The 16,770-nt window shown below is 43.9% G+C and overlaps 1 protein-coding gene across 1 annotated transcript in view; it reads right to left on the bottom strand.

The window, feature by feature from the left end:
- The window catches only part of IGSF5 (immunoglobulin superfamily member 5), a 115,997-nt gene extending 111,263 nt beyond the window's left edge, over window positions 1-4,734 (bottom strand). The window contains exon 1 of the mRNA XM_073668451.1: window positions 4,454-4,734. The gene's annotated coding sequence lies outside the window, so the exon portion shown is untranslated. The remainder of the gene's footprint in view (window positions 1-4,453) is intronic.
- Between the last annotated feature and the right edge of the window lie 12,036 nt (window positions 4,735-16,770).

Below are 16,770 nucleotides of genomic sequence, written 5' to 3'. Positions count from 1 at the left end.
TGCCTTAAAGAGGACCTGTCACTTGGAATAAAGATGTAATTTTATTACCTGGTGTAAATTCCGCTCTTCTTCCTAATCTGGCAATCTTTCTCTTTTCTTTCTGCGCCTCTCCGTTCCTGAGATATGGCCCTTTCTAACCTGCATATAAATCTAGTTTTGTTAGCCAATTGGGAGTGGTCCTTAAGAAGAGTTGAAGACCACGCCCACTTAGCTTCAAAGACTAGATTTATATACTGAGCAGAAACGGCCGTATCTCAGGAACGGAGAGGTGCAGGAACAAAATAAAAACATCTCTGGATTCAGGAGAACAGCGGCATTTACACCAGGTACAAAAAAATACAGATTTAGTGTAAGTTACAGATTGTCTAGTTAGGTAATTAGAGAAGGTGGGAGTTCAGTGTATATCAACCAACTGGAAGTCCCTCTTTGGAGGACCTAACGTATCACTAGAAGGCCTTTCCTTTGATTTCTGTAGGAATAGTGTAATACTTCATTTCCCCTGTGGTGGCGCTGCAGCAAAACTGAATATTTGCTACTGAGTTGCTTTACTGATTTTAGCGGGTCGGCTGGACACTGTGTATAAATAAAATTATTGTAAAGTGGACAGACCATTTAAATTCTGTTCACTATCAGCATTTACTGAGCCAGATGACAAAATGAGCCCATCCCAGATTTTTATTTTTTTTTCATCTGTGACACTGAGAATAATGCAATGCTAAAATTGACATCTCACTTGATAACCTTCTGAAAGGGGTTGTCCATCCATGACTAAGGTATCGATGACCCAACCTTAGGACACCACAGCGCCATACAATATGTAGTGGCCATTCTAAGGTACTGCAGCTCTGATCACAATTACCTTAAAAAAATAGGAGAACTGCAGTACCAGAGAATGACCACTATATGGTGTGTGGAGCAGTGCTGTTCTGGCTCATTATAATGAATACTTCCGGAAATGGTATCAGCTAATATGATATTCTAAGGAGAAGCAATCAATGCTAGTCCTGGACAACCCCTAGGAAGAAAAATAAATGTGGTACAAAAAAACTCCCTAAAAGGGACATTTCATGGTTATGCTCATCACTTCACAGTCTCGTCACACTGAAATGACTGATAACAGGGAACAACAGACTGTATTCTTGTACTTAACAAGTTAGACTTCTGGATAAGGAGTATTGTGAACATTGACAAGCGTATAGCTCATATTCCTTGATGGCGCCTATATATATTTTACTGCCAGCAATAAATGCGGACGGTTTCGGCAGGATCATACTGTCTGACTTTATTGATCTCATAGCTTCCTAAGTTGACATTTATGGCCGTCCACAACGTAACGATGTGCGGCCAATATCCTTAAGTACCTCGGCTGGGAAAATAAAAACAAAAAACTGAATGGTCAGACATTGAATAAAGCTGAATGAGTCCGAACATTGGGGGGAAGGTGAGAGCTCAGCTCTGAATTCTCTGATTTTCCCCAATCCTGGATTGTTATATATATATATATATATATATATATATATATATATATATATATATATATATATATATTCTTACTTTGCAGTGACTGTGATGAAAAATTCCATTCCCAATTTTCCAGGACTTTCTTTAATTTTTCAGAGACGATCCCAGTTGTCCTGGAGCTGAGTAATGGCAGGATTATGTCAACCCTGCCCAAAAGTGCAATTCTAGGAATTATAAATGTCCCTCTACTGCCAAGAGCAATGCTACCCCAGCCCACCAGGGTTATTACTTCCTATATTCTATCTCCCCTAGCCCACCAGGGATAACACTATAAACCTTTCTTCTTGGCATATAAACACCCTTGGTGAAAGGTTCTTAATTATAGAAGGGGCTTCCTGGTTTTTTTTGTTTTGTCAGAGGCTCGGAAAGTTTAGAGAATTTTTGAAACATTTTGAGAGTCTTTAAAAGCCTCAATAATAAATAAGAAAAAATACAATCCCTTTAATAGACTTAAGGGCAGCTTATAAACGACAGTGGCTGCCATTACCGTGTTTGCTATGTGATGTGTAATAACCATAATGACTCAGTGGAGCAGATCTACAAATAGTTTCTCAATTGCAGGAAGAACGATAACCGACAATGCAGAAAAATAGAAACCACCTACGAAGGAGTCTGAAAAGTTCACCATCAGAGATATAAAAAGGGCTGGGCCAGGAATGCGGGAATGTATGTCGGGAAATGACCAAAATGTTCATGTCTGACCAGAATACTATTATTATTATTATTATTATTATTATTATTGCTATATCTGATTAGAAGGGCGGTCCAGTTTAACCCTTTCATGACTTGGTGATTTTTTTATTTTATTTTTTGCTTCATCCAAAAGCCATAACTTTTTTTTTTTCCCCTTGTTTTTTTGCCGTATGAGTTGTAGTTCAATTTATCAATTAATGTACTGGAAAATGGGAATTAAAAGTTCGGTGAAACTGTGGAAAAAAATGATGCGATTGATTTTTGGGTTTTATCTTTACGCCAATAATAACCTGCTAACACAAATCCAGAAATACTCTATTTTTTTAATTTAAGTAGTTTGTGTGGCCATTTTCTGAGATCCATACCTCCTTTATTTCTCCATTGATGGTGCTGTACGGGTGTTTGTTTGTTTTTTGTGGGGGGCTGATGTTTTTATTGATACCATTTTGGGGCACAGACGATGTTTTGATCGCTTCTTTTTTCATCCTTTTAGGGACGTGGAACATTTACATTTTTTACTGTTTGAGATAATTAATTTTATATTTTGATAGATCTAGAAACGCTGCTAAGATATGAAGGCAGGACCTGACCTGAAACACGTCTCTCATTTAATGATGTTTCTATAAAAATGACTATTGTTGACTTAGATGATTCAGTTTCGCCTCGCTTGGCTCCAAGCTGCGCCTCTCGTACTGACAATCCGCCATTTTCTTTGTATACTTCATTGTCGATCCGGCTTTATAACTTATTGGGACGGTTTGAGTGCCGGACAAGCACTTCACAGAGTTATGCCCACATGTGCAGGTATTTCTAGCAGACTCACCAAATAATTTTAATTACATTATTATTATTTATTATTATTGTTGTTTTTATTATTATAATGCATTAGTGGCATTGACAACAGAGGGCCTCTGTACAATAAAATGTTTTTGTTGGGAAGGATTTCTACAAGATTTTGGAGGTGTCTGTGGGAGCTTTTGCCCCTTCATCCAGAAGAGCATTTGTGAGGTCAGACCCTGATGTTGGGGGTCCGGGCTCACAATCTCCATTATAGGATGGGGCTGAGGTCTGGGATCTGTGCGGCCGCTCATGTTCTCTCCCCTCCATGTCTGTATGGACCTTGTGCACTGGGCACAGTCATGGGGAACAGAAAAGGCCCGTCCCCAAACTGTTACCACAAAGCTGGAAGCTACAATTATCCCCAATATTTAAGATTTCCCTTCACTGGAACTAAGGGTCCAATGCCGCCCCCTGATAACAGCCCATAGCATTATCCTCCTCCACCATCTGTACAGCGGGCACAATGCAGTCAGGGGGTAACGTCCTCCTGGAGTCACTAAACCCAAACTCCTCCATCAGAGAAGTGCGATCCATCACTGCACAGAACACGTCTCCTCCAGAGTCCAGTGGTGGCGGCTTTACACCACTCCATCCGACGCTCGGCATTGTGCTTGGTGATGTACGGCTGCATGCAGCTGCTCAACCATGAAGCTCTCGGCGGGGGCGCAGTGTTTCTGCTGGTACCAGAGGAGGTCTGGACTCTGCAGTTATGCACTCGGCCCCCCGTTCTGTCTGTAACTTTACGTGGTCTCCACTTCGTGGCTGAGTTGCTGCGGTTCCTTCCACGTCTCAATAATATCACTCACAGGTGATGGGGGAAGATTCAGGAGGGAGAAATGTCATGGACGGACTTGTTACCCCGGTGGCTCCTATTACAGGACCGCGCTGGTATCAGTGAGCTCTGCACCACCGGCCGTTCTGTCACCTTAGTAAAAGCAGCCAGCATGGCGGGGGGCGGAGGTTATACACTGGGGTGCTGGAGGTCATACAGTGAGGGGTAGGTGGGGGGCGGAGGTTATACATTGGGGAAATGGGGCCGGATGTTACATTTTTCTATAGATAATTGAAGTAAAGACAATAATCACTGAACCCCATGGGGCCATAATTTCTGTTACCGTCGTCCCTGGAGATGTCCTAATCTTACTAGTGAACTTTCTAGATTTTTCTGTGACTGTTTGATAATCCAGAATATCTGATAATCTAGCCCTATAATACCAGATTAAAGGATTTTTTTTCTGTATTCTTTACTTATTATGACTTTTGATTACATTTTCTATAACATTCGGAGGGATCTGAACATTTACTACTTTTGTCATACAGAATATAAGAAAAGCTACATTCCCACAATATAAGAAGAAATAGTGGGTGATATTCCATAGGGCTGCGGTCGCTTTATTACCTTGTGATCCGGTATCGGGAATCTTTTCTTTCCATATAGATGTGATCAGTGTGTACATTATATGCACACATATGGACCCTATGGGTCGTGCCGCCCTCCTGTGCCCGGATCAGCTCTGGGCCCTTCAGTCGCTGACACATTGATCTCCACCGGCCATTAATTCCTGATGCGTTTTGTTAATGAGCAAAGCTTCTTAATGTCAAGTTCGTAAAGGAAAGGGCTGTGTCCCTGACTAATGGAGCTGGCGGCTTCTGCTGATAAGAGTGGGGTAGAGTCCACATGGCGCTGCCGAGTCCACCAGCAATCATTAACTCAGCCGAGATCAAATTAGAGGAACCCGCTGATTACTGCTCTCAGGTCTCACGAAGATGGATGTATACACAATGATGGGAGTTTTACTTCTAATTATTAAATTGCTTTTATCCAGTGGACTAGACCCTTTCTGGAATGTAGTGATCCCCTTTATTTATCCAAAATGTTGGATCTAAATCTGCTGTTAAATATTAATGATAAATAATAATTAGCAAGTTTTGTTACCATTTTTAGCACTACTCATATTTTATTATCATTATTAATAATAATAATAATAATAATAATGATATCATCACAATGTGATATTGTATTATTATAACTTTTTATCTAGTATTAGTATAATTATTTGTTGTTATTGTTATTACTATTTATTATTAGCAATATTTTTGCTATTTTGTATTAGCATTATTGTTCTTATTAGTATCATTACTTGTATTACTATCATATTTTATTATTAGCAATATCAGTTATTAGATTATTACAACGTATTATTACTATTAATAAAAGTAATATCAATATTTGTATTTGTTGTTATTATGATTACCATTACTATTATTTGTCATCATTTTTTTATTTTAATAATTCATATTATTTATTATTATCATACATTTTTATTATGTTTATTATTATTATTTTGTTCTTATTGTTATCGACATAATTTATTATTGTTATTATTTATTATTATTATTTTTATTATTTTTATTGTATTATTATTTATTATTGTTATAGTCACTATTATTATTATTAATAGTAGTGGTATCATTATTTGTTATTATTATTATAAAGCATTATTTTTTTTCTATCAGTTTTTATTATTATTCTTTTTATTAGTGTTATGACAGCAGAAAGATGGGGAAAATAAAAAGATACAGGAACTTGAGGTTTGTTTAAAGAAATAAATGATCACAGATCGTTCCAGTTGTACAAAGGACTTTACTTTTTTTCCCCATTGGCATAAATACCTTGTGGTTGCAAACACAGAAAATTGAACATTACGCTAGATGGTTGCAATCACTTTGATAAGGCTCAGTATGTGTGGTAGCTACAGGCTGTGGTGCCACTATATGTTTGATGGGTGCAGTCCTCTTTAGGTAACGCTGTAGTTCAGGCCTTTAGCACCACACTGATCCACACTACATCATAGTCTAGAACCTTAGCTGGCACCGGCACCTCCGCCTGTATGCCGGGCACGGCGGCATTGCTGTGTATCATGTCCTACTAGCTAATGACTAATAGGTATACATGGTGCTCAGACAGCTCAACACAACGCATATCCAACGGGTGAAATAAGTATTGAACATGTCACCAATTTTCTAAGTGAATATACAGTACAGACCAAAAGTTTGGATACACCTTCTCATTTAAAGATTTTTCTGTATTTTCATGACTATGAAAATTGTACATTCACACTGAAGGCATCAAAACTATGAATTAACACATGCGGAATTATATACCGTATTTTTCGGACCATAAAACTTTTGGAGGAAAATGGGGGGTGCGTCTTATGGTCCGAATGTTGGGGGTGTTGTATATTTATGTGTGGTGTGGGGGGAGCGGTATCGTTGGAGGAGCGGGGCACAGGAGGCAGCAGCTGCCTACTGCAGCCTACACTGTCCCCGCTGCTAAAGAACATGAATATTCACTGCTCCCCACACCCATGGGGCGTGGGGAGCACTGAATATTCATGCTCCTTAATAGCGGTATACAGTGTAGCCACACTGCGGCTGCTGCTGCTGCCGGCTATCTCCTGTGCCCGCTGTTAAAGGGCATGAATATTCAACCTCTCTCCATGCCCATGGGTGTGGAGAGGGGGTGAATATTCATGCCCTTTAATGAGCGGGCACAGGAGATAGCTGGCAGCAGCAGCAGCCGCAGCGCGGCTCCGCTGTGTGCCGGCTATGAAGGAGAGTGAAGTTACTGCTCCCCGTACACACAGTCCCGGCGTGGGGAGCAGTGACTTCCGGCAGCTGATCTCTCCTTGTGAGCCGCGCATGGCAGTGACGTCATGCGCAGCTCACATGGAGAGATCAGTGCAGGCAGACAGGACGCAGCACTGGAGGAGAGAAGAAAAGTGAGTAGGAGTGTTTATTTTTTTTTATGGGCAGCATGATGGGGATTAGGGGGACCATGCATACTAGGACAGGAATTAGGGGTGCCATGCATACCAGGACAGGGATTAGGGGTGCCTTGCATACCAGGACAGGGATTAGGGGTGCCATGCATACCAGGACAGGGATTAGGGGTGCCAAGCATACCAGGACAGGGATTAGGGGTGCCTTGCATACCAGGACAGGGATTAGGGGTGCCATGCATACCAGGACAGGGATTAGGGGTGCCAAGCATACCAGGACAGGGATGATGGGTGCCATGCATGCCAGGACAGGGAAGAGGGGTGCCATGCATACCAGGACAGGGATTAGGGGTGCCATGCATACCAGGACGGGGATGAGGGGTGCCATGCATACCAGGACAGGGATGAGGGGTGCCATGCATACCAGGATAGGGATGATGGGTGCCATGCATACCAGGATAGGGATTAGGGGTGCCTGCATACCAAGACAGGGATGAGGGGTGCCATGCATACCAGGACAGGGATGAGGGGTGCCATGCATACCAGGACAGGGATTAGGGGTGCCATGCATACCAGGACAGGGATGAGGGGTGCCATGCATACCAGGACAGGGATGAGGGGTGCCATGCATACCAGGACAGGGATGATGGGTGCCATGCATATCAGGATAGGTATGAGAGGTGCCATGCATACCAGGATAAGGATGATGGGTGCCATGCATACCAGGATGGAGGGATGCCAGGCATACCAGGATGGGGATGGGGACCACATATAAAAGAAAGGGGGCGGCATATATACCAGGATGGGGGATATTGTCAGAATTGGGGGACATTACCCTTATACCAGTGTCAGCAGAAGACCCCCTCCCCCTTAAAAGTGCATCATGACCACATTTTTTGCTTAAATTTTTATTTTTTTATTTTCCTCCTCTAAAACCTAGGAGCGTCTTATGGTCCGGTGCGTCTTATAGTCCGAAAAATATGGTACTTAACAAAAAAGTGTGAAACAACTGAAAATATGTCTTATATTCTAGGTTCTGCAAAGTAGCCACCTTTTGCTTTGATGACTGCTTTGCACACTCTTGGCATTCTCTTGATGAGCTTCAAGAGGTAGTCACCGGAAATGGTTTTCACTTCACAGGTGTGTCCTGTCAGGTTTAATAAGTGGGATGTCTTGCCTTATAAATGGGGTTGGGACCATTAGTTGTGTTGTGCAGAAGTCTGGTGGATACACAGCTGATAGCTCTACTGGATAGACTGTTAGAATTTGTATTATGGCAAGAAAAAAGCAGCTAAGTAAAGAAAAACGAGTGGCCATCATTACTTTAAGAAATGAAGGTCAGTCAGTCCGAAAAATTGGGCAAACTTTGAAAGTGTCCCCAAGTGGCGTTGCAAAAACCATCAAGCGCTACAAAGAAACTGGCTCACATGAGGACCGCCCCAGGAAAGGAAGACCAAGAGTCATCTCCGCTTCTGAGGATAAGTTTATCCGAGTGACCAGCCTCAGAAATCGCAGGTTAACAGCAGCTCAGATTAGAGACCAGGTCAATGCCACACAGAGTTCTAGCAGCAGACACATCTCTACAACAACTGTTAAGAGCAGACTTTGTGCAGCAGGCCTTCATGGTAAAATAGCTGCTAGAAAACCACTGCTAAGGACAGGCAACAAGCAGAAGAGACTTGTTTGGGCTAAAGAACACAAGCAATGGACATTATAACAGTGGAAATCTGTGCTTTGGTCTGATGAGTCCAAATTTGAGATCTTTGGTTCCAACCACCGTGTCATTGTGCGACGCAGAAAAGGTGAACGGATGGACTGCAGCGGCGGCAGATGGGTTGTCCGTCCTGGTTGTAGCGGTCGCTGGGCCTTCCTCTGGACGTTGGGATCCTCCTCTGTCGACTCCAAGGGACGTCCTCCGGACTGGAAGCCAGCTGGATCTTTCCTCGGGAAGACACCTGTAAAGACTGCACAGTTCTGGTTAGCGCGGCAACGCTTTTAGTCAGCTCTTGGACCTGATGGTGCAGGTCTGCAGCCGGGTCTTTGTCCAAAGCCTGTGCATCAGCTCCCACAGGCTCTGCAGACAAGGGCGCCGCCTCCTGGTGATAGGTGATAGCAGGGCGCCTATGGGTTACAGCGCCACCTGGTGCCGGTTCTCGGAGCACCCGGATGGCCCTGTCTTTGAACTGCGCAAAGTCCAAATCAGGGTTCTGCTGGGCCATTACACGCAGCTGGGTTCAGTGGGCGCTGGACTGTAGACCCTCAATGAACTGTTCAGTCAACAGCTTATCCTCATTCCGCACGCTGTCAGGGTCTGCCTGCTTAATGGCTCTCAGGGCCTCCTGCAAATTCAAAGCATAGTCCCGTATACTGTCTTGTGCCCGCTGTTTGCACCCATAAAATTTTAGGTTGATCTCTGCTGAGGTGCGGGTATCAAAAGTGTCCTTTAGACGGGCCAGTATTTCCTTTGCAGTCCCCTTTTCCCTGGCTGACCAGGACTTCACTTCTCTTTAGGCTGCCCCGATTAACTGGCCTGTCAGGATGCTCACTTTTTGTTCCTCGGACAGGGGGTATACTTTGAAGAGGCTATACAGTCTTTCTTTAAAGTCGCTCAGGGTATGGGACTCCCCTGAGTACTGGGGTAACCATGCCGCTCTGGGGATATACGGCATCGTGAACGGCATTACTTTGCCGCGCTGGCGGTGGGAGCTCCCTCCATTCCTGGTGTCTTCCTCCCCCCTAGTCAACCGTGGCCTACCTTCCATTGCTTCTTCTCCGTAGGCCGGGGCTCCGCAGGTGATCGTCGGGGTCGAGGACCTTGCGTCGCGCGCTGGTGACGTCGACCTCCGCTCGGCTCCTTCCAGGACCTTGCGCAGCGTCAGTGCGTAAGGCGGGGCTTCAGCTCTCGCGCGCTTTTGCCGTCCACTCCCCTCTTCTTCCCGCATGGCGTCCCAGAAATGGCGCCCAATGGCGGGAAAATGGCGGCGGATGGCCGGAAAACGGCTGCGGATGGCGGGAAACCGGCTGCGGATGGCGGGAAACTTCACCACGGTAAATATCACAGTCTTTATTTCAGGCACGCAGTACCCGGTGGTTGTGGGCACAAAATCCTGGCGACTACGCCAAAGTTGACGCGCCCCTTGGGCCGTGTGTGGGGGAATACCCGGAGCCGGGTCTCTGTGTGATGCTGGGGGTTGTAGTCTCCGTGGCGGCGACCCGGTCCCGTGGCTCAGGGTGGTCAAACCAGTGGCGGATCTGTTTATTTGGTTTTGCAATGTTTAAATGTCCGACTACGCCACCCGTGGATTGCGATCACTGAGAACCGCCGCTGCAGGCCAGACCGCTGAGGCTGATGTTATGTGCGCAGCAGAGGGTAGTATAACTCCCCACGGGAGGAGTATAGCCTCAGGGCTGTGTGTGTAGATGGTGAGGGTTGGGGTGCATAAGTGCAGCAGAAATGACTCCAAGTCCGTGCAGTGCAGTTCAGGGTCTTTACTGTTGGTAATGAAGGAGACCCTGCCGGGAGTACTGGCTAACGTTAGAGGCCTGGTCAGTCTGTGAGCCAACAAGAGTCCCCCTGGCCAAGTGGAGGTATAGGCTTTCCCGAATGACTGCACTCTTCCTGGCTACCCTGCTGTAGTAGTGTAGTAGCCCACGTCCCTGAGTGTACCGTGTGGTGCTCACCTGTATGGCTGGTGACTTGGGGCCTTTGGTGCCTTCTGCTCCTCGATGGCAGTGCCGGTCCCTTGCTTGTGACTGAGCCTCCGGGCTTTCTATGGCCATAGGACCTGAAATCCCCTGCCAGGTGGTTTCTGCTGCTGAATGTGAATATCCTCACAGCCTCGGACTCCGGTGTCCGGTTCTCTGCGTCTTCTGCCAGGACGAGCTCTGCTACCTTCCAGTCCCTGCTCTTCAGCTCCTGGCTCCTACACAGCTCCTTGCTGCTGCTCTGTCCCTTCTCTGGAACTAACTGGCTAACCCTGCCCCAGATCCAGTTTATAAAGGGCAGGTTCCTCCCCTCCCTGGACTGGGGCAGGAGGTGTGGCATGCAATTTTGCTCCTGACCAGGAAAACCCATGCTCGCTCTCAGACATGGTATTTCTACCACTGTGGCAACCAGACCCCTGGGGTGCCACATCTGTGTACTGTGTGTGTGTGCGCAAGTCTGCATACTGTGTGTGCATGTCTGCGTACTGTGTGTGTGCATGTCTGTGTACTGTGTGTGTGTGCGTATGTCTGCATACTGTGTGTGTGCATATGTCTGCATATGTGAACGACTAGGGGACAGGCTGGGCTCTGTGTTGTATAACTATATTTCTTCGCCGTATCTGTGCATCATGAATCGTGATATGTGTTAAAGTAGCCCATTGAGACTCTTTCACTTGGGGCCCACGAAAACCTGGAGCCGACCATGGGGTGTCTTGTGTATAGAGACATGGTTGTTTTATTAATCCTAGTCTGGATCTGGTTCAGGGTCCAGTAAATTCTGCATCTGTTCTATAGTTTATCTATCAACGTAACACTGACCGGCAGTAATGATTTGAATTACCCAGTATTTCAGAGCATTATAGAAGTGATCAAATAATCACTACTACAAATCAAAAGGCAAAAAAAGTAAATAATAGTGAATGTAATACTAAAAATATTAGAACAATTTAAAAAAAAAAAGTACATTTTTTTTTACATATTTCACCCTCAAAAATACATATTTGGTGCCACGACTCATAGCCTATAGTTAACTTGTTTACTTCACAGTAAATAGTGAAAAAAAAATCCAAAAAAGATGGTAGAATTGTTAATTTTTGATTTCTTCATAAAAAAAACCCATATATTATAATAATCATGAATTAGTTATTTAATTAATTATTTAATTTTTTATTTAATGATTAATTATTTTAAATAGTGACAATAAAACCCATTTTGCAAAATACAAGCTCTCATATGGCTATGTTAACAGGAAAATAAAGTTATTGGTCTCAATATGCTGCGACATGGAAATGACAAAAAAAATCACACAAATTTGAAAAACCTTCCTTATTTGGTGTCACCAATATTTATAGAATAAGTTGTTATTTTTTTAACAGGCAGTAAAAGTAGAATTTGCTGTTTTTTTCATTCCTCCCTCAAAGAAATTTAATACAAGTTAAAGAAAAAAATATGTATATGTAGCCTAATGGTACCATTGAAAATGAAAATTGGTCCAATTAAAAAATCAATTGTTTAGGTTGGGTGATATTAACGACTTGCAGTCATCTTAAATGTCTTCATTCTGCTAATATGGAGACTCCTAGTGGCAAAAGTCAATATTACATCATTTACTGGTATTTTGAATTACTGTTTACGTCCCACCACACATCGCCATCTTACGGTATTTGAAACACAAATTCATATTATTCTTAATGTTTTACAAACACCTTTAAAAAAAAAAAATCAGATTGTGCCTGATCCTGAGAGCTGCAACTTTTTACGTTTCCCTGCGTAGGGACACCTCAGAGGCTTGTTTTTTTGCAGAAGGAGCTCCTAATTTCACTTGTAACTTTTTGGGGTCCGTAAAACGTAATTAACATTTTTTTTTTTTTGCTTTTCATGAGATGGGATGAACAAAAATTAGTAATTCTAGCATGGATTCTTTTATATCTACAGTATATATGTATTTACTGTATATTTACCATGTGGCACAAGTGACATGTTAACATTATTTTATATTATTTTATGTTTTTCTACTTTGACACATTAAAAACACTTAAGATGTTTCTGTACCGCCATATTCTGACTATAACTTTATAACTATTTTTGCGTTCATTGATGTGAGTGTCGACTTTTTTTTTTGCAGAATGAGTTGAAGTTTTTATAGGTGCCATTGTGGGGAACATAGTATTTTTCATCGCCTTTTATTCAGATCTTTTGGCGGCAGGATGAACAAAAAAGAACAGCATTTTTAACATGTGTTTTAGTTATTTTTTTACAACAATCCCCATATAGATCACATAATGTGCATGGTTTTTATGGTTTGGGTCTTTGTGGACTAGTTCATGTAAGTTTTTTTTTTTACATTTAAACTTTTTTAAGTTTGTTTTTACATTAAAAACATTTTTCTGGGTTTTTATGTGTATTTACCGGCTGTTACGACAAAAGCTTGGCCTAAAAAACCGGGACTTACCAGTACATCCTATGTTAGGAAGGGGCATAAACTTTTAGACAAAGTTCTTCCAAAACCTTTTCCTTCATTTCCCAGAACTGCTTATCAGAAAGACCATAAGAGGGCTGAAAGAGTCTGGAACATTTTCGTTATGGGCCGATCTGCCCCTTTGTTTCGTGAACTAATAATGTGTTGTTTATCATGTTGGTATTTCTTGTCTTTGGGCATACTGCCCCAGTCTGTGTTACCACTTGGAGGGGCTGGCAGCTATTTTGGGTTGTATCATGAGCTATGCCTGAACGACTTGGCTCCGGTCAGTATTCTTCTATAGAGTGTTAGGTCGAGTGTCGCTCTTTAGGGCCGTGGTAAACATTGTGTAGATGAGCGAGTGTGCAATGGGTGAATGGTGCTGATGGATAGCGTACATGACCAGTTGGGCAAAATATTGCATAGGGAGGGTCAAAGTTAGCACAAATACAGTTTGTCAGAGGTTATAAAGGCCTCAGTTCACCGCCATTTTTCGCCAGTATTAGAGGGTTGGAGCTCACACTTTTTTGTTAAGTATATAATTCCACATGTGTTAATTCATAGTTTTGATGCCTTCATTGTGAATGTACAATTTTCATAGTCAAGAAAATACAGAAAAATCTTTAAATGAGAAGGTGTGTCCAAACTTTTGGTCTGTACTGTAGGTGAGAGTAGCCCACCGCAGAGAGACAAAAATCTGCAAGAGATTGTAAAAATTGGGTAGGTGATGTGAATGTTACTGAGCCCGCAAGAAAGAATGAAGCCCCTGAGACCCAAGGTGAGGAGACTATGAGGCTAGAGGACCTGATGTGCCAGATAGAGGTCCAAGATGAGGAGACCATGAGATTAGAGGAGCTGATTTTCCAGATGGTGGCCCAAGGTGAGGAAACCATGAAGCTAAGAGGGCCTGATGTGCCAGATGGAGGCCCAAGGTAAAGAGACCATGAGATTTGAGGGTGTGAAGTGCTAGATGGAGACCCAATTTGAGGCAACCATGAGATTAAAGGGCGTGATGTGCCAGATGGAGGCCCAAGGTGAGGAGACCATGAGACTAGAGGGCGTGATGTGCCAGTTGGAGGCCCAAGGTGAGGAGACCATGAGGCTAGAGGGCCTGATTTGCCAGATGGTGGCCCAAGGTGAGGAAACTATGAAGCTAAGAGGGCCTGATGTGCCAGATGGAGGCCCAAGGTGAAGAGACCATGAGATTAGAGGGCGTGAAGTGCCATATGGAGATCCGAGGTGAGGAGACCATAAGACTAGAGGGCCTGATTTGCTACATGGAGGCCAAAGGGGAGGAAACCATGAAGCTAGAGGGCCTGATATGCCAGATGGAGGCCCAAGGTGAAGAGACCATGAGATTAGAGGGCATGAAGTGCCAGGTGGAGACCCAAGGTGGGGAGACCATGAGACTAGAGGGTGTGATGTGGCAGATGAAGGCCCAAGGCGAGGAGACCATGAGGCTAGAGGGCGTGATGTGCCAGATGGAGGCCCAAGGTGAGGAGACCATGAGGCTAGAGGGCGTGATGTGCCAGATGGAGGTCCAAGATGAGGAGACCATGAGGCTAGAGGGTGTGATGTGCCAGATGGTGTCCGTGTCCAGTTAATCTTCAGACAAGGGGCAACAGCCCTTTGGGAAGTCTACAGCCATTTCTGTGGAGTGATGCAGACCCGGAGGAATATCTGTGTGTGGATTGCTAAGAGCTGAGGAGAAGGAATGTTTGGGCTGACAGTCACCACCAGGAAAAAACACTTTTACTTAATTTGTGGTATTTTACCCAGGGTTGGAAAGTCCTGCATTGGGCCTTGCTCACACTCAGAGCCATATTCAAGGTAATAAAGGGGATACTTGTTTTAGAGGGTGAAGGTGGACTCTTGCCATTCTCTTGCCAGTTAAGCTGTTATTATTATATTGGGAGAAAAGGGGAGTGGTGGCGCTAATAGGTAGAACTTTGATCTGCTGCAAGGGAGACAACTACCACAGTTGTCTAGTGGGTAAATAACAGACGAAAAAAATATATATATATAGAATTATATATAAACCTGCGATAGTCTCAAAGTTTGTAACGTATAAGTGCTTAATTCTAAAGGATAAAAGAGGAGATGTTGCTTCAAAAGCATCCAGCTACTGTTAAAAATAACACAAGCACGGGAAACAGGAAGTGTTATACTTCAGAAGCATCCAGCAACTGGAGGGGTTAACACAGTCACAGGAGACAGGGAGTACTTTAGCAGAAACCCAGGGGTATTGTGAGGAACTTGTTATTGTAGTCTGGCTGAAGCCGAAGATAAAGGTGGTGTGTTATCTGGATCTGACAGAAGGCAACTGAACAGGATTCAGATCAGGAGAGAAACTAAACACAGTTCAGATAAACTCCCTGAACTAACAGTACAGAGTATTATTGGGTAGGAAGATAAGGACTGGAAGGAATTGTGTCACAGGTATCATCTCCCTCATCAAACCCTCCCCCCCTCCATCTCCATGCAGGATAAAGAATGCTGTGTACTATTGAGTCCTTGTGAAGGAAAAGCCTGTGGTTGTGTATGCATAGAATTGTGCTGCTAAGAGATCTAGCCGGTTGCTCAAGAAACTCAGACAGTACTGTAATCAAGATTGTTGCTGTAATATCCCTAAATTGCACTGGCCGTGCTTCAGATGAAATTTCACTGTTAAACTGTTGAAAAAGACTCTTGTCAGATGTGTCGGGTCAGCAATTGAATCTATCGTGTGCCTGAGAGAAGCTGCCGCCTATGGTCGTCCTGAGTAACGGTTCTCCCAGGATTCCAAAGAATTCATGAAACCCGTCTCGCCTTATCTGAACCTAGCGGCGTGCGTGTAACATTGGTGGCCTGTACGGGGAATCCTGAGCGGGAATTAGCTTGTAGAGAGAGAAGAAAAAAAGTGTCTGGAAAACACAGCAGCACAGCAGCTCAACTCAACTCTGCTACACCAGTTAAAGGGGACCAGCCCTAAAGAAAACTCACTAGCATCAATGGATGTGGAAATACAAATGGTCAGAATTAGTGAGTTGTTTCTTCAGTTAACCTGTGAAGAATTGAGAACAGTAGCAGAACATATAAAGATGTCAGTAGAACAGATTTCCAAAGCACACAACCGCAGATAACTGTTAGCTGCCATTAATGCAAAAATGGATGAGCTGGGGGAGAAAGAAGCTGAAGATGTCATGGGGACGTTCCTCCAGGAGCTAACAAAGTTTCTAACCAGGTTGAAGTTGGAGGATGGAGGGGCGGGACCAATTACCAAAAGCAGGAATCTCCACCCCCAGACTGAACTACAGGAATTGAAAGAACAATTCAAAGCCCTAACAACATCCCTGCAGTAATCAACCAAAACCGCTGAACGGGTGACAGACTCAGACAGGAAATTTAACCTGCTCGGGTTAGAAAAATCAGGAAGACAGTCCTCTCTAACACCACAAATCACCATAAAGAAAGAATGCAAGATCCTGGGATAGACTGGAGAGTGTAAACAGAAAGAGAAACTGACTTATATGAACTTGTTGCACCAGATTGATGCAGGCTTACAGAAAAGCTACCAGCCAGATGAGATCGTTGAGGGGGTGGTGAAAGCGATCAGCCCAGGACTGAACCCCCGTGGTATGTGACTCGCCCCCTGGGCCGCGTGGGAAACCCGGAACCGGGCCTTTTGTGGGATGCTGGGGGTTGTAGTCACCGTGGCGATGACCCGGTCCCGTGGCTCAGGGTGGTCAAACCAGTGGCAGTCAATTGATATGGTTTTCATTATTTTCAAAT

Source organism: Phyllobates terribilis, unplaced genomic scaffold, assembly GCF_046119375.1.
Source record: "Phyllobates terribilis strain yellow unplaced genomic scaffold, ASM4611937v1 Scaffold_2__4_contigs__length_985480577, whole genome shotgun sequence".
NCBI lineage: Eukaryota > Metazoa > Chordata > Amphibia > Anura > Dendrobatidae > Phyllobates > Phyllobates terribilis.
This window is presented reverse-complemented; position numbering and strand designations above follow the sequence as displayed.